The sequence below is a fragment of the Eptesicus fuscus genome, chromosome 18 (assembly GCF_027574615.1).
Source record: "Eptesicus fuscus isolate TK198812 chromosome 18, DD_ASM_mEF_20220401, whole genome shotgun sequence".
Classification (NCBI taxonomy): Eukaryota; Metazoa; Chordata; class Mammalia; order Chiroptera; family Vespertilionidae; genus Eptesicus; species Eptesicus fuscus.
The window spans coordinates 27,131,832-27,154,795 of record NC_072490.1 but is presented as its reverse complement, the minus strand read 5'-3'; the positions used below and the strand labels follow the sequence as shown (position 1 = coordinate 27,154,795).

General features: G+C 44.6%; 1 protein-coding gene and 1 pseudogene across 1 annotated transcript in view; both read right to left on the bottom strand.

Moving 5' to 3' along the window:
• TMEM108 (transmembrane protein 108) overlaps positions 1 to 22,964 on the bottom strand; it is a 109,929-nt gene that overhangs the window by 43,565 nt on the left and 43,400 nt on the right. The gene's annotated exons all lie outside the window — the stretch shown is intronic.
• LOC129147150 (serine/arginine-rich splicing factor 11-like) lies at positions 1,155 to 2,201 on the bottom strand (annotated as a pseudogene).

The following is a 22,964-nucleotide window of genomic DNA, read 5'->3' as shown; positions in this document are numbered from 1 at the left end:
GGCTCTTCAATCCACACTGCCGTCTGCACTGGATGTTGTGTTGATGGTTTTAGGGAATAGAGTCATCTGTCTAGTTTCTCTGCCTTCGAATGTTTCCTCAGAGGAACAGTCCATTAGGATGGTAAATATCCCCACAAAGTAATCGGCAGTGGAAGAGACCTATGAAGTCCGGATCAGATCCATAACCAGGGGCTTCTTTAGTCCAGCACTGTTTTCATTACCAATGATGACATCTGATGACAGTGAGCATCCTCATATAAAGCAACCACCACACTAAATGTCAGTATCTCCCTTTTAGCAGAATGTCTTAGTAGCCCGCGGCCTGATTTCCTTGAGATCTACTGTGTTTTCTTCCATATTTAAGGGCTAAGGGACATGTGTACAACTGTTTCTTTTGCCTTTTTATTACAGACCTGTATAAACACACATAAAAGTAGGCAGACTAATACTATGAAGGCCCATGTACCAACAATTACCAACTCCTGGCAATACTGTCTCATCTAAACTCCCACCTCCTTCCCTCCTCTCCTCCATTGCTCTGAGGTAAATGCCAGATATTATATGATAATAACTATATATTTTAGGGATCCCTCATAATCCCCCTTGTCTGATGTCTATTTCCCACCTCGAATGTTTATTTTGAAGTGAATCCCAAATATCATACTTTTTAGTGATCTTTTTCTTCCTCCAACCTGATAGGTTTTGTTATAAAGCTATTATTCGTTAGTTTTAATAGACGTGAACTCATTAAAAAAACAGGTGCCACAATTAACATGCAATCAGTGCATTCCCTACAAGGCTCTATTACAGCAATGAATCAAGTTCTAGAAACACTATAAGTGAACTTACTTAACTTACGAAGGCGATCATACCACACGAAGACTCTACGCCTGGTGCAGGTGCCCGCAGCTTCTCACTCTGTTATGAAGCAGCACCGGAATCGTAAAACTGCTCGGTTACTCCCTCAGGCTTTGCCGTGTCAGGAGTTGGTTACCCACGGATCATTTTCTAAAAGCTTTTGGATGTGAATACTATCAATACCAGGAGCTTTATAACCATTTGTCCATTGCCATGGGCAAATACAGCATTAAGATCACACACAGGCATGCCACTGTGTGTGAGTACAGCTGGGTTCCCATGGAGGCGATATTCAGTCACTCACCCACGGCTACTTCATGATAATCGTCGCCTTTCACTTTGGATTCTCTTAGTAAGCGCCAGTTCCCTTTTCCGCAGAACATTCTTTTGTTGTAGGGCCCTGCTTCTGCTGATTTCTCTTCTTTCTTCTCTTTCTCGCTGTTATAGCCCTGCTCCTCTTCATCGTAATCCCGTGTAACTTTTACATCATAACCACTCTCTGATTTTCTTTCCCGATCCTTTGCCTTATCTTTCCTTTTCTTCTTCTTGCTTGTTGATCCTTCTCATTCCTCTTTGCTTTTTCTCTGTCTATGTTTCTTCTCCTTTTTATGCTCCTAGGGCAGTGGTCGGCAAACTCATTAGTCAACAGAGCCAAATATCAACAGTACAACGACTGAAATTTCTTTTGAGAGCCAAATTTTTTAAACTTAAGCTTCTTCTAACGCCACTTCTTCAAAATAGACTCGCCCAGGCCGTGGTATTTTGTGGAAGAGCCACACTCAAGGGGCCAAAGAGCCGCATGTGGCTCGCGAGCCGCAGTTTGCCGACCACGGTCCTAGGGGATGGTGAGCGAGAAGATTTTCTTTTTGGAGACCTGGGCGTTTAGGAGATCGTGTGCCTCTCCTGCTTTTCGGCGGTATCTCTCTCGGCTTGCACTTCTGGACTGTTTGCTGCGCTGTAACTTTCTGGTGGTGGTTTGGAATGTTTCTTTAGTTGTCTTCTTTGTTTTTGTCTCTGGGTTTTGATGTGCTCCTTGACCTTCTAGCTTTCTCTCTGGAAGGAGATCTCCGTCTTGGACTTTTGGATGGCCACCTAATCTTAGAGTGTGATCTCCATCTGTTTTGTGACCGCCTGTGCCAAGAAGATGAGGGAGTCCCCCCTCCTAGAAGGTGGTTTCGATCTTGAGTGCCGGCATTTTTCTTCTTTCCTACCGGGTTGATGGCAGCAGGAATTACGGACTGTGCTTCCCATACTCTCTTCATGGTTCCCGTTTCTTTACTAGAGGCCTCCGATTTCAGACGTGGTGAAACAAGACCAGCAGCTCCACTCAAATTCTCCAACATGATGCGTCTGCTTATGGCCTTGTTTGCTGACATGACAAATTAACGTTCTTATAGTTATACCTGGAAATAAGCATTTGAGATAGATTCTCCTCTAGGCCTGTGGTTGGATTTTTGTTTAACTTTGAAAGGTTTTATATATATGCACTAACCTTTTCTGATGGCTAACTAGGATTTAATTACAGAAACAAAATTTCCAATGAAACTGTCTTTGGCAGCGAGTAAATAGCATATTTTGACGTAGAGTTGTATACTTTTTCATAATGTGTTTGGGAATTTCCCCCCTGAAATAATTTATTCCACACCCACATCAGTGAAAGCTACCCGCCCATCCCTGGGTCCATCTGTAAAAGAAAGTTATCTCTTGTCCTGATTTTCAACTTTCCCCTTTTATCAATTTGTTTAAGTGTTGGGAAAAGGAGGTAGTGCATTTTAAGTTGACCTTCCTATGCTTTTAAAATAGGACAAATGTACTTGGTAATGTACTCTCAAGTTTTTATTTGCTCTCAAGTCGTATAAAACCAGGAAATGGGTGTTACTACTGTTTCTGCGGTAGCAATCTCATGTCCACAGTGACTCCATGTTAAAGGCAAAGTAGTTAGGCAACTTTTTTCTTAGTTACAGGCGTTTTGTGCAGTAAAAACAAAAGTAGGCTGCAGTCTGGCCATGTTGGTACAGCTTCTGAAACTGCTTTTCCAAGACTTTGATAATAAAACCCTTAAACTTAAAACAAAACAAAGCAAGATGAAAACACAGGTTGCGATCTGGTCAGCATAGGAAGCAGGAGTTAGAATCGAGTGAGGCAACAAAGCAAGCTCCATTCTCTAGCAAGGGGTGGATACAGTAGGAAGACGCAGTATTTTATTTTAGCAAAAGCAACAAAACAAAGCAAATATTCTACCTCCAGTAGCAGGAACAACAAAATAAAATAAAAATAAAAACACAAGTTATACTCTATCTGATCAGACACTTTCCTATAAAACCAGATGGTTTTATTGTCCAAGATTTTCTCCTACGTCATTCTAGGAAAGGATTTTCCCAAGAAAACTAACTAGAACCCACATATCAAATAAAACACATTCTCTCTTCATCTCTGCCTCTGTGTCTCTGTCACACACACACACACACACACACACACACACACACACACACACACTACACACACAAAAATATTGTTTCCCCTGCTTAACGCTTCCTGATACTTTAACTTCTTCCCCCTTCTCTGCCTGCCCCGGGTCTCCCCTGGCCAAAGCTGCTTCCATAGCAACACAGTCTCACACACACAGTGGCCACTGCCCCGGGGGTCCCACCTGGGAATGGACTCTGGCCAAGAGAACACTTCTTATCGAAAGGCAACTTACTTATCTTAGAAAAGGTGTCTTCATGAAGAAAACTGTGTGTACCCAGCACACTTTAGAGTAGATAAACAGCTGGGGTTATTTTTAATGCTTCTTTCCTCCTCACATTATTGTGATAGTTTCTTTTCCTAAGCAACACCGCCAAATGCAAAGGATGAGGGATGAAAAACTGGTTCCACAGAGAACCTGTGTGGCATGGGCCCTGCATCAAGTTCATCTTCTCTATGTGGAGAGGAAGTAAGCACACACTGTCCCATAAGCCTTTCCCAGGGGATCCTCTCACTGCCTGGAAACCTTTAATTAGCAATTAAACATCCCCTCCCAGGGTGGCTCTGGGACGGATGCCGCCTGTGGAGGGAGGCAGTTTTGGGTGAAGGCTGAACAGAGGGACTTCAGTTTGCGTGCCTGCGAGCTGTGATAAGAGCTATTTGAACTTTTTGTGTGCCTTAAAAGAAAACAATAAATAAAGATGAGGCTAAGCAAACAAAGGAAAGGGTAAGTAAAATCTCTCCCCAAAGACGTTCCTCTGTGATTAGCAAAGCTGCTCAGAGGTGAACCCGAGAGGGGAAGGAGCAACTGGAAATGGGGCTTTTGCCACTTCTGGGATCTTCGTCCTGTTTTCTCTGGGGCTTTTCTGAGAGGCCGTGAGATCCCGTCTGCAGAGCAGAGACCCAGCAAAGCTCTTCTGCCAGTCACAGCCTGGAAACTCTTCTGCCAGTCACAGCCTGGCTGTCTCGCAGGCTCTAGGCAGCAATGACCTCATGCTGCAATGTGTCACCTGCTGAGAGCACGGGATTGATCTTTCTCAGCAAAGAGCCCAACCTCATTTCCAAGATTCCTTCTCTGACTTTAGTGACACAGACCTGGAAAATGTGCCAGGGCATCAGGCAATAGTGGGGGTGCTACTGTTTGTTTCTTTTTAAAAAGCAGACACTTGCCTTCCCCCTTGCACCCACCGACCCCCAACGTGGCGAAACTGAATGTAGCAATGGGGGGAGGGGGTAACAACACAAATACTAGTGCTGTCACAAACAGTCTGAAATTCACTCACTTAATCACTTCTCAAACACTTATTCACCACTCACTACTAGGTCACACTAGATCATGAAAACCACTGAACAGTCCTGACACTCTTAGGCAGCTCCTGGGGGGCGGGGCTGGGCCTGCCAACAAATCAATAAACACCACCGCAATGTGATCAGGTTAAAACAGAGGCATCGGGTTCACACAGGGAGATACAAAGGGAGCAGTGAACAAGTACCTCTCACCGTCTGCCTCCTTTGTTCCTTCCTCCTCCGCCCTATTATTTGGGGAACCTTCGGCACAGAAGGTTGGGAAGGTGTTGTCCAGGGCTCAGTCCTACATTACGTGGACCCTGCCACGATCCCGGACACTCACAGTCAGAAACGCACTGCTTCCCTCCGTCTCCTGCTCTCTGGGGGTGCACTGGCTCTGTCTGCAGCTTCAGCTGGCCTGACGGCAGGAGATGAGAGAGGGGAGGACGAGGCTGGGAAAAACCCACCTCTGCTATCTGCCTGGAAGTGTCCGATAACATTGTTCTCGCCCCACATGGGTAGAAACAGAGTCCCGCTGCTTCTCACAGGGTGACAGACACCTGCTGAGCCCGGCTGGGCACGCCCGCAGGGAGCAGGTCAGGGAGAGCGCACGCGGTGGTGTTAATTGTGGAGAATGGAAAACCCGATACAATTACAGGGCCTTCCATTGCTCTCTACCAGACTTAATTACAGAGGACAGGCTTCGCGTTTTCCCAACACCCCCTGATTTCCGTGTGGCCAGGAGGTCATGGCCTGACCTTACACTCAGGCACAAATGATTAATCTCCTCCGAGGCGCACAGCACCGCCCGAAACAGTTCCCTCTGACGTCCTGATATCAGGGTCCAAGATGCAGGGTGATAACGAGCTCCGCTTGGGAAAGCGCACATCTAACTGCAGTTCGCAATGCGGTTCCCCATCCCCCGTGGACTGCTAGCACTCTGGGATGCCCACTCCAGACACTGACATGAGATCAGGGACTGATTAATGGAACTAAACAGAAAACCCCCAAAAGAAGAAAAAAATAGTCTACGATAGAGGTAGTATTGGGAACAAAAGAAAAAGACGGATTTTTCTCTTTGATGAAAAAAATCCCCCTCCCCCCAATTAGTTTACAGTCAATATTATTTTGTATTAATTTCAGGTGTACAGCTTAGTGGGTAGGCACTCATATACTTTAGAAAGTCTTCCCCCTGATATTTCCAGTACCCAACTGGCACCGCACATAGTTATGGAAATATTACTGACTACATTTCCTATGCTGTCCTTTACATGACTATTCTGTAACCACCCATCTGTACTTCTGAATCCCTGCGCCTTTTCACTCACTCCCCCAAACCTCCACCTGGGGCTTTTCAACACATGGTATTGGGACAACCAAAAAGCACTTGGAAAGAATTAGTTTATACACGTATTCCCCTCTCCACACCTGTGATGCCCACCCCCTATCTCCTGCCCTCCCTTCCCTTCTCCCCTCACTGAACGGGGCTGCTCTTCTCTTAGAAACGTTCCTGGCCCCTCTCTTGCCCTTTGTGCATCCTGACAGGCTTTGGGATCATGGCGACCTCCACCCCAAACACACCCACAGCACTGGGCCTTGCTGGGCTCCTCCCTCTCGGAAGGGATCCCTGGCCTGGAGCCATCCCCAAGCAGCAGCCTTCCCGTGGGCAGCCTGTGGTTTCGTTTTACTGCCACAGGAGAGCACTCCTTGGTGAATTACTTCCTACGTTTGAAATCCAATCTGTTTCTTAATTTCCCTTGTGTCATGTATCAAAGCGCCACTGCCGACCAGGGCTGTGGGAGCTTGCTTGTGACTAAGGTCCCTCAGCTGACCACGTTGCTTGATGGATAGATAAGGAATGTCTACCAGACAGTGAAACGACTTGCCGGAGGTTCCTGTCTCCGGCTCCGGAAACCATTTCTCTTCTGAAATCAGGGCCACTGGCTGCCTTTCGCCCCTTTCCGAGTCGAAGCACCGTCCTTCAACACATCTATCTCCTTTTCAGCTTTAGATTTCTTCACGGCATGTCCCCTGCTGCCAGACCATACACACTGCTTATGTATCCCTGTTTATTAGTCTTTCTCCACTAAAACGTGCGCTCTACGAGGGCAGGCACCTCGTCCTTTTGTTTGCTTCTGCATTCCCAACTCCTAGAAAGATGTGGCACACGGAAGGCAGCTCTCCATTCATATCTGCTGAAGTGAACTAGGCCAGGAAAAGCCTTTTCCGTTGTCTTCTGGGCATCCATACCAAATAACCTCTTGCCAAGATGACGTTAAACGTTACAAGCAATTACTAATTGTTAATGATCTTAGAATTTCTATTCTGCTTATTTTCAAATTTTGGTTCGGTGTTTACGTTCCTGCCTTTAATTTATGCTCTGTTTCCAATCTGTGATTCGTTAAGCCATCTGGGAAATCTGTCAACCCATTATCCACAATTTGGAGAATCTCATTTCTTATAAAAATCCTATTATTCATATCTGCCAAGGTCTTCAACATTAGGCAAAAACCTTCCATTTCCTCCCTTACAGGTGACGTTTATTGCTTCCTTAGCAGAGGTGGTAAAAGCTCAGTATTTTTACTGAGAGCTTTTCAAGCATTGTGTATCAAGAGAATGGTGTACATTTAAATAAAACCATCACAGTAATACGCTACCAGCAATTCTTGTATTCCTGGGGGATACAAATCCCTTTCAATTTCTCTATTGTCGGGTTTCGATGGGCAGGAGTGACAGGGCTGTGGAAACACAGAGAGTGCCAATCCAGGACTTGTAATGCTGGTTTCAATCCCTCCCAAGAACAGCTCCAGTTCACATTTGAATCAATCCTCACTCCCACAAACCACCCCAGCCTGGCCACACTCCAGGGGCAGATCCCCACAGGGGACTTGCTCCCCTAGGTAACTTGATCTCTGGGGGCCCTGTCCCCTGGCTCAGTATCCAGCTTTCCCTGCTCTGTCTATGCCAACTCACTTGGATGAGTTGGATGGTCTTCTGGCTTGTGATTTGGCATCTCTGCAAGACCCTGTTTTTTTGGCTGGCCCTCAGTCATACATACTGTAAATTGAGGGCCAAGTACGCCCACCAAGGACTCCCACTTCATCTTGCCGGGGATCCGGCCAGCTGGGCCCTGTGTGAGTAAGAGGAGGAATCTGACACTTGGCTCATTCTCAACACTTTTCAGAGGCACTGGGAAGGTATATGGTTTGATTACATCTTTGTATGCACCAAGATGTTCACACATGTTTTTATGTCCCCTCTCCCAACGTTCATGGCCGAGTCCTCAGGTTCTAAAGTCCAGACCTCTTTAGTTAATTACCAGGCACACTGACCTGCAATCGATAGCTCTGCACTCTCTCACCAGGACAGAAACAAAACTAGTGCCACACAGCTCCCTAAGCTATGATGCCAAAGATGTGGTCTCTGCAGTGTATACTGTTATAGCTGGGGCCTGGTGGCTACCAATTTTAAAAATGTGCTTCCCTCAATTCCCATGGTAAAATACATCCTTATAAATATGGAGGAGACCTATAGAAAGAGGAACCAAACCAAACACAACACCCACAATCTCATCACCCAAGGGAAGCACTCAGCCCATTTCTTCCAGTCTTTTTGTTTTTAAAAGATAGTGAGGAGCATATATATATATATATATATATTTCTTAACGCACTTTCTCTCCCTCCCTCACTTGTGTATTTCCTTTTATTTTCCTGTTTTGCATGATTAATGAAATACCTAATGGAACAGGGACTCCCGAACAGCTGATCATTGGAAGCAATGTCTCTCTTTTTATTAGTCCCTTTTCTTTCTTTTGTAAAATATATTTTTATTGATTTCAGAGAGGAAGAGAGAGGGAGAGAGAGATAGAAACATCAATGATGAGAGAGAATCATTGATTGGCTGCCTCCTGCATGCCCCCCCACTGGGGATCGAACCTACAACCCAGGCACGTGCCCTTGACCAGAATCCACCTGGGACTCTTCAGTCCACAGGCCGACGCTCTATCCACTGAGCCAAACCGGCCAGGGCTAGTCCTGTTTCTTTTTGTCATTGTGTGTGTGTTTCAGGCCAGGCTGCAGGGCGTTAAGTTGTCCCTGGGATCTTAGTCGTTGGGAGGTCCGCTCTGAGAATGTGTGCCAGCTGAGTGGCACTGTGCATGTGTGTGCTGTTCTCTCTCTTTATAACTGGGTGATACTTGGGTGTGCACTCAATTATGTGTCTGTCTTTTTTCATGCTAATGTGTAATATAAAAATGAAAGTGATTTTGAAAACAAATTCTTCTGTGGTGTCTACTGTCAAAGTTGGGTCAAATTTAAATTTCATTCCCCAAAGATCTGAAGTTATAAAACCCATCTCTCAGATGCTTCCTTGGTCTTTACTTCGGAACGAGAGCTAAGTCTTTACATCTGCTGCTGCCACCGTGGCTGCTGGGCTTGGTGGAACCAGCCATCAGAGAGCTTTTCTACTGGGGAAGCTGGAGCCTGGGCGTGGCGGGCAGTGGGTTAGGCTGTGCCTGTCCTCATTTGACTGGCTCCCCACTGACTCTGTGTCTGGCAGCTACCACAGGTCCATGCTCTGGTGGGTTTGGGGGCTGGGGTAAGGAGCTGAGCTTTTCTGTGGGGACACAGTCTGGTCCAGGCCTTGCTCCATATGTCCAGGTGGGGTGCTCAAGGCTTTCTGTGCTTCAAAACCATTTAACGTGATGAAATGCTCAAACGACTGGAGGGAGGAGGGACCCTCAATAGGGACCTAAAGCAGGACTCAAAAGCTCAGAATGGCTTCCTTCTATCCTAGGTCCCCATCAGTTACTGTGTGATCACAGGCAAATCACTGAACTGCTGGCTTCTACTTCTTCATCCATCAAAACAGGGTATTAGTAAACACCTTTACCTCCTTCGGTAGGATAGTAGGATGATGACAGTACTGTGTCCAGGCACTGTTCTAGGCACTCAACCAATAGCATCTCATTTAATTCCTACAACAACTTAAGTGCAGGGAACCACTATCATCTCCATCTTGCAGATGGTGAAGCTGAGACATGGCAAGGTTACACAGCGTTAAGATGACAGCCAGGAGATGACGATGCCGAGATTTAAGCCAATGCGTTGTGGCTATATTGCCTCAAAAGAGATATTTCCAAGAGTGCTTTGAAAGGGCAAAGGGCTCTGCAAATCCAGACTGCTATTATCATTGCTGTTTCTCTCAGAGAGCCGTATCAAGAGTAATGAACCTTTGGGCCATTTCTAAGGACTGAGCCATTCCAAATCTTAAACTGATGCCCCCTGCTCTTGCCCCACAGTCCTTTAAGGCAAATTCTAATCCAGCCACTATTCCCAAGGAGAGATCCCATGTATAAAGCGCCAGCAGACCCCCCCAGCCCTAGACCTCTGTGGGGCCAGATGGGAAATGGCCTCAGCGTGCAGGTCACAGCTCCCTGGGGGCCTTGGGTGTAACATACAACGGGAAACATTTACATCTCAGACACAAAAGTGACTTTGAGAAATGAGGGCTACCGTGAAGACCAGACACCCAAGCATTCCTTCCTGGAGCGTGCCTGGCGATGGGTCTGGAAGCTGTGCTCCGTCACTGACATCACAGCTAATAACCTGCAAGTGCTTCTGAAGGCAACAGATCCTCCTGCTTGGCTGTGCCTTCAATTAGCATCTACATAATTCAATAACTCAGCTGTCACCCTCTCCAATAACTGGGTCCCGAGATACTGATGAGAGGTGGCACATGCTTTGGATTTGTCATCATCCTTTTAATTTTCCCAAGCTATTAAAAACATATTCCCCTCCCTGCACCCCCCTCCCCCCCAAGTATTACTCTTTCCAATGAAGTCTGAGCCATTTCTTTTAAGCTGTTCTTTTATCTTGATTTGATGGAATAGGAAAAAAAATAAATAAACCCTGTAGGAACATAGCTCCATCCATTTATTCATGAACAAGCATGGCAGGGATCAAATCAGGGAAGTGTTTGACTGGGGATATTAATAGAACAGTGGAAAGGAGTTAATCTTGTATTAGATTACAGGGGATAAGGGAACTGTCATCCAGTTGGTAGCAGCTTTCTCTAATTTTAATCATCCATGCATTAGGGAAAAGCCTAAATACACATTAAAAAGGTCTTCAGTTTTTAATGCCATTATGAACGCTCCCTTCCGGGGAAGTAGCAATTACTTGTAGTGTTGCAAGTCCTGGCGAGGTTCCTCACCCGGCCCGGGACACAGCGAAAAACCTAAAGTGCTGGTTCCAAAAGCAAGTCGGAGGACCCAGTACATGTAGGGGGAAGTGGTAGTCACATAGTGGAGAAACCAAACACCACCCGGACTGGGTGAGGAAAACTGATACCAAAAAGGGCAGATGGGCATCGGACAGCGTGTGTCTCCCGAGGTGTGGCCTGGAGAAGGACATGCCATCTCCTAAGGGGCATTCCGATTCAGAAAGTGTGACGTGAACGGAATCAGGAGGAAACATCAGACAAAGAAAAAGGGAAGAATGTTTATCTTAAAGTGAATTTTAAAATCATTTTTAAACTATGTCTCAAACTGAAAACATACATGCTTTCTGAAATCTTCTGACGGTTCTTGAAAATGTGTTTTCCAAACGGTGTCTGCTCTGAAAGGCACAGGGAGGCTGGGGAAGTGCCCCGGACTAGAGAGACACGACGGCTGGAATCTTGGATCCTGTTCAGGGGAAAGGATGCTGGGAAGCTTATACCAGCTGGTGAACTGAGAATGGGATGGCTGGTGGTCAGATGAAAGGGCTGCAACAATGTTCAATCTGGTGAAGTGGGCGACTGCGCTGTGTTTATGAAGAGAATGTCATTCCCAGGAAATGCACAGGGAAGAATCGAGGGTAATGGGTATGACATATGCAATTTCTTTTCAAGTAGTCTATAATAATAAAAGCATAATATGCTAATTAGACCGGATGTCCTTCCGGATGAAGCCGGGGCTGCGAGGGAAGCCCGGGTCCTGGGTGCCTGCCAGTGGCTGGAGGGAAGCCCGGGTCTTGGGTGCCAGAGGGAAGCCGGTACTGGTAGCCGGGGGAAGGAAGACCTACTGTTGCACGAATTTTGTGCATCGGGCCTCTAGTTTAGAGATACTTCCATACATACACACAGAGAGAATAATAAAGCTAATGGGAAAAATGGTAACATTCAGTGAATATGAATAACGAATATATGTATGCTCTTTGCACTATTCTTACAACTTTTCTATAAGTTCAAAATTATTTACAATAAAAAGCTGTTTTAAAAAGTCACTCAACTATGTTGAGAGGTCAATTCTCCCAAAAGGAACTTACAAATTTGACACAATTCCTATCCAAATCCTAGAAAGCTCTCTCCCCCCAGACTTGGGCTGGGACTACCCCACTGGCCTTCCTGGGCCTCCAGTGTGCAGATGGCACTGGCAGGACTTCTCTGGAATCACATGAGCCAATCCCTCATAATCAATCTCTTCCTGTATCATATCTACCATATCGATTGGTTCTGTTTCTCTGGAGAACCCTAATGCAACACTACAACATGAATAAGCCTCAAAACCAGTATGCACAGTGAAGAATCCAGCTACAAAGACTGTATATATTGTACATCCCATTCATAAGAATGTCTAGGAAGGGCAAATTTGTAGAGAAGGAAAGCAGATCAGTGTTTGCCTTGGGGTGAAGGGAAGGCGAGCAGCTGTAAATGGGCACTAGGCAGCTTTTTGAGATGATAGAAATGCTCTGTGACTGAATTGGGTGATGGTTGCACAAATCCATGCACTTAAGAAAATCACAGAACTACATACCTGCAATGGGTGAGCTTTGTAATTTATACTTCAATAAAGCTGTTTAACAAATTAGTCTAGCCAAGTTCAGAAGGAAAATGTAATATTTATGATTTCTACTCTGTCAGACCATTCTTGTATGATTATGGCCAAGTCAGGATATCAAGCCCTCTATTGGAATGTGATGACCACACCTGCTTTGTGGCACATGTAGGAAAGGTAAAGACCTGAGCCAGGCAGTACGGACTGGGCCTTATGGTGGCTCCTTTTCTTAGACTTCCTTCTTACTCATCATGACAGCAATGGAGTGGATCATTACTGCCATTTTGCAGGTGTAGGCTCAGAGGTTGGTAGGATGTCAGAGCCCTGTTAGCAGGGCTTGATGAAGCTGGCTCTCATATCATGAGACATCTTGGGAGTAACAGCTGCCACGTGGCTATGCTGGCTCACGTAGCAAGACACAGGAAAAGTAAAGCCCCAAGCCGGGAATAGTTGTAAAGTCCGAAACGGCATTCATGGAAAGATGCTCGTTTCCTGCTTAGGCAGAAAGGACACAGCAACCACATTACCATATAACCATTTGTGTTTCTAATTGATTAAAAAAAAACCCCACAACGACAATAGGTAATCAATTAAAATTGGATTTCCTTGAAATCTCATTATGACAGCAGTCAAGCTTTTCCAAGTGACCTGTCACATAGTCACATGTGACTTGATCTTCCTAAATCAACCTTGGGTTAGTAAATTAACAGTATTCACTTTAAGGGTGTATGTGGTTTTGTAATGACTCAGGCAGGCTTTCATGTTTCATTAAGGTTGCATAATGAATGAATGAACAATGACAAGATTCCTTTAGTGCTTTAGTTTCCTGACTTTAGGAGAGGGACATTAGGGAGTTTTCAGAAGTATACCGACTCAGCAACTTATTACACAATTTTCTATATATATAGTAAAATGTTTAGGAAGATGCCAAAGAGTTGTTTTTGGCAGGTCTTGATAAAGTTCACTGTCCATGAGATTAATCACCAATATAAAACATTTCCTTTGAAAGGTCCGAGACTTGCCCACTTGCTCCCTGTGAGTGGCATTGCTCCCTGTGCGAACTGTGACTGACGTGGCCGATGTAAGACAGGCAGAGTATGTAGTATGTACGTACCCCCAAAATGATGGTTAGCATGAAAACATAACCGTGCATTCAAAATGACAACCTTAAATAAAGTAATTATTCTTGAGATATTTTCTACCACTGTTGGCTCTAAACATCTGTTTCTAATAATAAATGTGGATTAGAATAAAAGATTCAGAAGATGTATGAAATCTTATATTTTGAATTCGTGGCTTTGGAATATGTCTCATGTCCACCAAGGGTGTAAAGTCTGGTGTGTGTGTGTGTGTGCATGTGTGTGTGTGCGTGCACATGCTTTTGTGGTCCCACAGTGACGTGTCAGTCTGTTTTTAGTGAGATAACACAATCTAGCTCCAGACAGGGTGGCAAGTCCGTGGGTTCATTGGATGTAAGAGGTAGGACCTTACGGGTCCCATGCTTCCTCTGCACCTTCCTCCTGCAGCCTTCCACAGCCAGGAGCACTGAGGCTGGAGACGCAGCACGGGTCCTGGGCCATCCATGGCAGCAGCAGCAGGACAGGGAGCCCGGCCTCCTGCCCCTCGGGGGTGGGTGGGTGGCTGCACTCACAGAGTGCTTCCTGAGTTGCGGCCACATTATGTGCAAATCAGGACACAAAAGGACAAGGAGGAAGAGTGAGTAATGTCAAGCTTCAAACATGGTTTTGCTAAATGTGTATGTATTTGTGCTTTGAATATTAGGAACGTGGAACCAAATGCAGTGAAAATGATGGTTAGTCAGTACAGGCTTGCCGAGACTACGGAGCTGAACACGACTGTGCTAAATGCTTTCCTGTTACTTGTCTTTTCCTCGAATCCCATCCAAATAATCACTTTTATCTCCTAAATATGCATTGTTAAGAATCCTCCAAAGTAATTATTAACAAGTGAGCCAGCCAGTGCTTGTAAACCATTTGACAAGCACAAAAGACTCTGTAAATGTTTATTCTCATTCCTGAAGCTAATTCACCAAAGCATAATGCGGTCTTCCCAGATAATGCCTTTTAGCAATGCTCTCTGTGCGTGATAGGAAACGATACAGCCCAGGCCTGAACTCAGGTTCAACCTGCAGGGTGAGCTGGGGAAATGCATTTTCCTCTTTTCTGTGTGACAATCGAAACAATCGGACAAGAGTCCTGCACTGCTGGAGCTATCCTTTCCAGCCTGTGTCTCGTGGACCACACGCTGCTACTGCAGAAAGTGCTTCCGTGTTCTTTGGGTCCCACGCGCAGATCCTGAAAGAAGGACGGCTGTTCTTGAGGCACCTGGCTTGGCGTGAGAACTGACTGCAGGCTTGCTCACTGCGTCCTTAGGCGTCAAAGGGACAGGCAATGGGAAATCTTTCTAGTGTTGCTCTTTAAGGTTCCTGACATGCTCTGTAAAACCAGCCCCTGAAACACTGATGCCTCTCACGTCACAACAGACAGCAGACTCTCTGCTTGTGTGTGTGTGTGTGTGTGTGTGTCAGGGTCTGTATAAACTACATTTTCTCATTTTCTGTTTTCTTACACTCTGGCATCTGGGGCCTTTAGAACTGAGGAAGAGCTTCCCTTCCCAGGGTCAGCGAATTCTTAGAGATAGTACACTTGCCTGGCGTCTGCCTTGGAGAGGCTGAGCCACACTCCCATTCACTTCTATTTATCAGGCCCTCGTAGTAGAGGACACTGTCCCTCTGCTCTAATCTCCCCAGAGGCAGGTCTAGGCAACTAGGAACCACTCTTACAGGCCAGAGCCCGGTAAAATGATCTAAACTAGCCAATCCTAAGCCTGTCTACCCTGCTTACCTATCCTTCCCCATGAAAACCCTATAAAGATTCTCACTTATGCTTCTCCTTGCTCCTGACTGCCCATGTGTGGCATGCCATGCCCTGTTTCTATAGGTCTGTGAGTATAAATGTCTTCTTTCATGGCAGTCATTTACATGATATATATCCAGAATTTGGTTTAGCATAATGCGGTCTTCCCAGATAATGCCTTTTTATATATATTAAATGTTTATATATATATTTATATATATTAAATGTTTTTATTGGTTTCAGAGAGAGGAAGGGAGAGGGAGAGATAGAAACATCAGTGATGAGAGAGAATCATTGATTGTCTGCCTCCTGTACACCCCCTACAGAAGATTGAGCCCGAAACCCAGGCATGTGCCCTAACTGGAATTGAACCGTGACCTCCTGGTTCATAGGTTGATGCTCAACCACTGAACCACATCGGCTGGGCAAATTCTGGGTATAATTTAATATAGAGTCCCTTATCCAGTTGTATTCATAGTCATCAAACAGTAGAGGTGGTAAATTGCTCTTCTAAACACATCCCCAATTTCCCTTTGCTGATCTGGTACTCTGTTGCTCCAGGGCTGGTTGTAGGTTGCCAAGCAACACCATCAGGTGTGCTGCATACAGCCCTGGACCTTAATCACTCTCTTTCAGGTCTTATTTACTTAGGTGTTTATTTTATGTTCCTAAAATGTGGTGAGGACCAACTTCCTCCTCCTCTCCCCCCACAAAAGAACATTCCCTATCTTGAACAAACACTTCTGAAGCTTTCAGTGACTTGATAAATGATACAGTGAGCTATGGAGCAAGGGAAGGTACAGGCCTGTGAGGTGCCTATGGATGCTAACCATGCCATTAACACACTCCACTAAGGCTTCATTGGCCCATTACAATTTCCTGGAAACTTGGGGAAAATCAGCTCTTCCTATTTTCTTCTCACTCTGACATTCCACCTTTTTCAGATCTGGTTTTCAGATTGATCACTTCTATGTGACAGGAAGACCGTTTAAAAAAAACGTGCTAATAATACGTGATAATTACATTTATATTTGGGGAGAATGGGGAACAGATGTATGATTGCTAATATTGGGATGGTCCAGGAGATGTATGTTGGCCTGGAGGAATGGGAACCATATTCAATTTTTGCTATTTGTGATACCACTGTAGGCAAAGAAGAACATGTACCGTAAATGAGAAAAAGCAAAAAAAAAAAAAAAAAAAAAAAAAAAAAAAAGCAAAAAAAAGAAAGCCCTAGATCCACTAAGCTTTCTGATGGTTTTGGTCCAATGTCATCCAAAAACCTTACACATAACTTGACTGACTTGACTGACCCAGTGGTGGGGCAAGCAGTGGAGGGGGCACAATTTCCATGAGTTCCAAGTCATCCTCTAAACAAACGTACCGCAGAAGGAAAAATCCGTGGTTGCTATGCAAATGCAGCTCCAAGACAAGTCCCCTTAACACCCAATCCAAAAAGACTGCTGACCCCATCTCCACCTGTAACAGAAATTCTGGAGAATTTGGTTTTACCTCCAAATCAACTTCTGTCTACGTCAAAACATCCAGATTAAAGGAGAAGGGCTAAACCCACCAACTGGTTGGTTAATCTACCTGCCATTAAGTTATTCTGTTTTTACCCCCCCTTCTCTCCCCCCAACATAAATAAAGACAATTTGTTTCTCTTGTTTAAAGAGTGGCTGTATGGCTCTCAGGTCACTCAGGAGGCACTGAGCAACAGCAGGCTGCAAGGAATCATCCAGTACCGAAGCCTTCCCCTTTACTAGCTGAGAGCTTTATAATTCCCTTCATTGTTCCCAGATTACACTGGCCATGACCAAGCACTAACAACCTCACAGGAGAGTGTCCTTCATCCCCTCAGTTCAGATTTCCCCAATAGCATGGGGCAGGCAGCTCTCCTGGAAACCTACCCTAAACAAATAAACTGAAAGAAGGAAAAAGCCACGAGTAACAGGAAGTTCGGTGCGGTTATTTATAATTCTAAAACACCATGTGCAGCCTTAGGTGTTAAGCAGTAGAAAGGTAGTTAAATAAAATGTCAGCATTGCACAGTGGTTATGAGCACAGAAGAGTGTATGCCTGTCTCTGCCGCTTACTCACTGTGTGATCTTGGGCAGGTTACCTAACCTCTCTGGGCCTCCAATAACCTGCGCCTAGCCCCTGTGAGGAGTGTGAAATGAGTTAATATTTATAAATATTATGAGGATGAAGTGAGTTATATATGTTGTAATATTTATGTACCTAGAGTGTGAGAAGCACTAACTATGTAAGGCATTTGATAAACAAAGTGGTATCTGTTCTAGATGGAGAATTTTGCAGTTTTGACAAAGATCACGAATGAGGCTATACAGCAGTGAGGAAAATGCTTATCATAGAAAAGGTCCCATGAAAATAATTTAGTACTCAATGTAAAATATGAATACGAAAATTTATCCAGGGCCTACATACAATGAAAACAGTTGTATTGGGAATGCGGGGATCTTTTGCATTCCAGTAATTTTGTATAGCTTTTGTAAGTTTCTTCTATTTTTAAAAAACTTAAATTTATTGGGGTGGCACTGGTTAATATTATCATACAGGTTTCAGACGTGGGTTTCTATGCTACAAGATCTGTATATTGCACTGTGCACCCACCACCCAAAGTCAAATCTTTTCCTATCACCATATATTAGGACCCCCTTCACCCCCAGCCCATCCCCTTCCCTCCGGCAACCACCACACTGTTGTTTGTGTTCATGAGTTTCAGTTTTATATCCCACATATGAGGGAAATCACATGGTTCTTAGCTTTTTCTGACTGACTTATTTCACTTAGCACAATATTCTCAAGGTCCATCCATGTTGTTGCAAATGGCAGTATTTCATCCTTTCTTATGGCTGAGTAGTATTCCACTGTGTATATGTACCACATCTTCTTTATCCAGTCCTCTATCACAGGACACTTTAGTTGTTTCCATGTCTTGGCCACTGTGAATAATGCTACAATGAATATATCTTTGTAAATACATGTTTTTGAACATTTCAGATATATACCCAGGAGAGGGATTGCTGGGTCGTATGATAGTTCTATTCTTACTTTTTTTTTTAGGAATCGCCAGACTGTTTTCCATAGTAGTTGTACCAGTCTACATTCCCACCAGCAGTGAACAAGGGTTCCCTTTTCTTCACTACCTCTCCAACACTTGTTATTACTTGTCTTGTAGATAATAGTCATTCTAACAGGTGTGAGGTGGTATCTCACTGAAGTTTTGATTTGCAGTTCACTAATTGCTAGTGAGGTTGAACATCTTTTCATATATCCATTGGCTGTTTGTATGTCTTCTTGGGAGAGGTGTCTGTTTATGTCCTCTGCCCATTCTTTGACTGGGCTGTTTGTTTGGTGTTGAGTTTTATGAATTCTTTATATATTTTGAAAATTAAACCTTTGTTGGAGCTACTGTTTGCAAATATCATCTCCCATTTGGTTGGTTGCCTCTTTGTTTTGTTGTCAGTTTCTTTTGCTGTGTATCAGCTTTTTATTTTGGCAAGGAAAGTAAAGGCTGTGAATAAATAAATGAATGGGTTGTCTTTTTTTTTTTAAGTCCTCACCTGAGGACATGCTTAGAGAGAGGAAAGAGGGGGAGAGGGAAGAGAGGGAGGGAGGAAGGGAGAGAGAGAGAGAGAGAGAGAGAGAAGAGAGAGAGAGAGAGAGAGAGAGAGAGAGAGAGAAATATCCATCAGCTGTCTTCCATACATGCCCTGACTGGGAATCTAACTGGCAACCTTTTGGTGCACAGGATGACATTCAACCACCTGAGCCACTGCAGCCAGGCTAGCTTTTGTAAGTTTTAAGAAAGTTTTGATAAGTTTTGGTGAGGGGCGGTGAGAGGGGTGGGAGTAAAATTCCTCCTGGGCCTCTGGTTGGAATGGATCACCTGCTTCTTCTGGCAGAACTGTCTGCTCTGCACAGAGTGAATAGAAACCTATTCATAAGAATATCCCCAAAGTGGAAGATAAAGGGGAAAAGAGAGGTCTCAGCAGCCAGGGGCCAGGAAGAGGGACTAAACTCAGCGGCTTGGCACTTCCTTCCTCCCCCCTCTCTGATCTGCCAGTGGTGTGGTCCATCAGGAGAGGGCAGGAGCGCAGAGCATCTTGGCAGGTTAGATGGACAAAAACATGAAAACAATCAAAGCATTTGAGACTCATGAGGTAGGAATAGAATACCCTCATTTGCCAGGCACTTGTCCACATCAGGGAAATAACTGACAAAAGGAATAAACACCGACACCAAGCATCCTTCCTTCTCATCCCCTCTCCCAGGAGGGCAGCTTCTTCCCAGGATAAAGGGACATGGTTACCACAGTTCTGCCCTCTGTCTTCACCTCCCATCTCATTAGCAAAGATTCTCGAGTCTAGAAAAAAAACCTCAGAGCTGGCCCCAACCAGTGGCTCTTACAGCCTACTCCTGGGGAGTTTAAAAATATATATAGGTCCCTGGGCCTTAAGACGTAGTAGCTTTGGGGTGGGGCCCAGGATTCTGCTTTTCCCCCCCTTCTTTTTAATTTATCTTTATTGTTGAAAGTATTATAGATGTCCCCTTCCCCCAGCCCCAGGATTCTGCTTTTTTCATCTTTCCCCATCCCCAGTGATTCCCAGTCCTGTGGGGAATCATAAGTAACCTAGGTCATTTTAGCAATAGAAACAAGGGACCCGAAGCTTTCCCTCTTTCCTCTACTGCGTGGTCACTTTCTACTTTTCCTCCGCCTTCACCCCACTCTGTCTTCCTCTACCTCTCTCAAAACCTTTCTCTCTTTTTCTGAGCTGGGAATGGTATTTTAACCACAGAAATGAAAATTCCAACTGGGGGGAGGGAGGCTGACAATCTATTGTCACTAATAAACCCTGGCGTTTTTCCAGCATGGCCCAGTCCCCTGACATCTGTCTCAGGCAGAGAGAAGTATGCCTGAGCCATGCACACATCTGTCCTGGCAGCTACGCGGGCACACAAATGAAACACTCTCAATTAAATTCGAGTGAGCTGTGGGCCTAATGAGCATTATTAGTGTATTTGCATGCACTTAAGAAAAAGCAACTGTTAGCCTGATAGTGTTCTGACCTCCTTCAGAGACCAAGAGGATCTGAGAGTTTCAGCTCAGACCTGGGCCTTGTTGTATTGTCTCAACTGGAGAGCTAAAGACTAGGCTCCTCGAGAGAGTGGGGACGGCTGAAATCACCAGGGGTCCATCATTGTTCCCCTCACTTAATGAGAAAGCTGCTGAGATTCGATGCCTTTGGATCAGTTGGATGTACTTTCATCCTAACCTTGTTTCTAGCAGTCATTCTGACACATCCCCTCCCATGTTTCCCTGATCTTTCTGTGCTGGCCCTCAGCCCCTCTGCCCACCAAGAGCCCCCAAAACCAATGTCCTGCTCCACCGGCTCTTGCCACTTGGGTGGCCTTGGCTCAGGCAGGTCCCTCCTCCAACCTGTCCACCTCACCACAAGGAAGGGGACAGAGAGCTGAACAAATGCAAGGCTAAATTATTGCTTTTTATTAGAGTGTGTGTGTGTGTGTGTGTGTGTGTGTGTGTGTATGTGTATGTGTGTGTGTGTGTGTGTTGGCAGCCTAGCAACCTGGTATTAATAGCTTAATACTTACAGGATACTTCCTGGGTAGCTTGGCTACTGGATATTTTGAGTTCTGGAAATACAGGCAGAAACTTCACGCACGCTATAAGTGCAAATCCCCATGAGAGCTCTAGGTACCTTCCTTGCCTCCTGTGTGCATGTGCAATTCCTGTTTTAATGATGTAATGGCTACTAGATACCCTGAGATTTAAATCCCAACTTCTCTGATTTGATGCTTTAATTTTTTTTTTGTTACTGGGTTCAGTTTTTTTGTGTTTTTGTTTTTTTTTGCCTGCCTTCAATATTTAGTAAAATTCGTTTGCAAGCAAACATGACTAAGAAAAAAAAAAGGAACGTTTGTTAATGTCTGAGCTAGAGTGTGAAGGGCAGACACACACTTGGACGTTAGACATGTTAGGAGCAGCAGGAATGAAAATAAGATAAGGGGGGATTTTGAAGACAAGGGCGAGTTTGGACCAGAGCCCTTCTCTATCTTAAAACGCTCTGTCTCGTCTTTCATTTTAGAAAGAGAGATTGTTCTCCTACAGTCAGCTCTATTCTGCTTGGTTGGCTAGAAGAGGGTTGCTTTCATTCAGGGGGCCTGGTGAACTGTGTGCCCACACCACGTGGCTCTGTTTTCTTCAGTGGGCCCCACGCCAGTGCTGGTGTTGCTTATTCAACAGCGTCTCCTCTGGCCTGTAACTGCTTATGCCTCTGCAGCCACTGAGGCAAAGGAGTACAGCCAAGTTCTCAGCAGCCAGTGGTGGCCCTAGCCTTGGGCTCATTGTCTCCCTCCTGGCTCTCGGTGTCCCTCAGAGATAGGAAGAGCTTGGACTGGATGTTGGGACATCCTAAATTCCAGGCTTGGTTTTGCCAAAAAATGCTCTTGAGCAAGTCACTGGACACTTCTGCTCTTCATCGAAAAAGTGAGGGGGTTTTCTCGATAAAATATAATAACCACTGACCCTGACAGTGGCCTTGATATGATAGCTCACATAATGCTTTCAGATTTTATTTCATGCTCACAACTTGCCAGGTGGCATATGTGTTATCACCATTTCTGTGTACAGATAAGGAAACTGGGCCAAAGGGCCCCAGATCACATGACTAGACAAAGGCCAGCAGGCTCTGCCCTGCCCACTTCTCCATCCCTTCTCTAGAGCAGTTGCTCCCAAAGCCTCTTTCTAGATCTTGAAAGCTGTGATTCTCAGGGTTCAGGGCAAACTGTGCCTATTTTCGGTGTCAAAACTTTTGGATAACTTACACCCACCTCCAGCCTTGTCCTGTTTTATGAAACAAACACGAGAAAAGTGCTTATGACCTATATGTTAATAATATGTAACCTTAGCACTACAAGTTTTATCTAAATTAATAATTTCCCACATGGTTTATTATTACAAAAGTTCATAGTGGGAAGTAGATGAAAACACAGCCTTTAATTAACTTGAAAAACTACAAATCCATTTTGCCCACAGTAACTCTTAACGTCAGTGAAATTTGATTTCAGGAAAGGAGTGTATATTATTCATTGGATTGAAATGACACATACGTTTACTTCTTTAAAAACAATTCCTCAGGAAATAGTAAGGACATATGGATGCTTGAAATCTCATAAATCTGAAGTTACCCCAATTGGGAATCAGACAACATCATTAAAGGGAATGGGCTGGCCTACCATTTCCTGGACTTCGCCATCTCAGGAGTAGCCATATAATAAAAGTTGATGTACATTTAGTTTTTATTAGTTTCCATCAGTAGTGAATGAAGTTTAAAAAATAATCAAGCAAACCAATAAAAATACATCTCAATATTGGTACTCGGGAAATAAATTGGTTCTATCTTTTTGCAGAGAATTATCACAGGAGGCAAATCTTCAGAAATAACCCTTATACCAGTATTTAAATTAAATTGTCCAGAAATAATCACATTGGAAGGAAACAGAGAAAACATCCTGTGATGAGTCATCATGGGCGATGGCTCTGTGACACAGTGCTGTGCATTTCTGTGGTTTTATAGTTTTATTTGGCTTCTCAACTCTAAAGTAAATTTTTTTT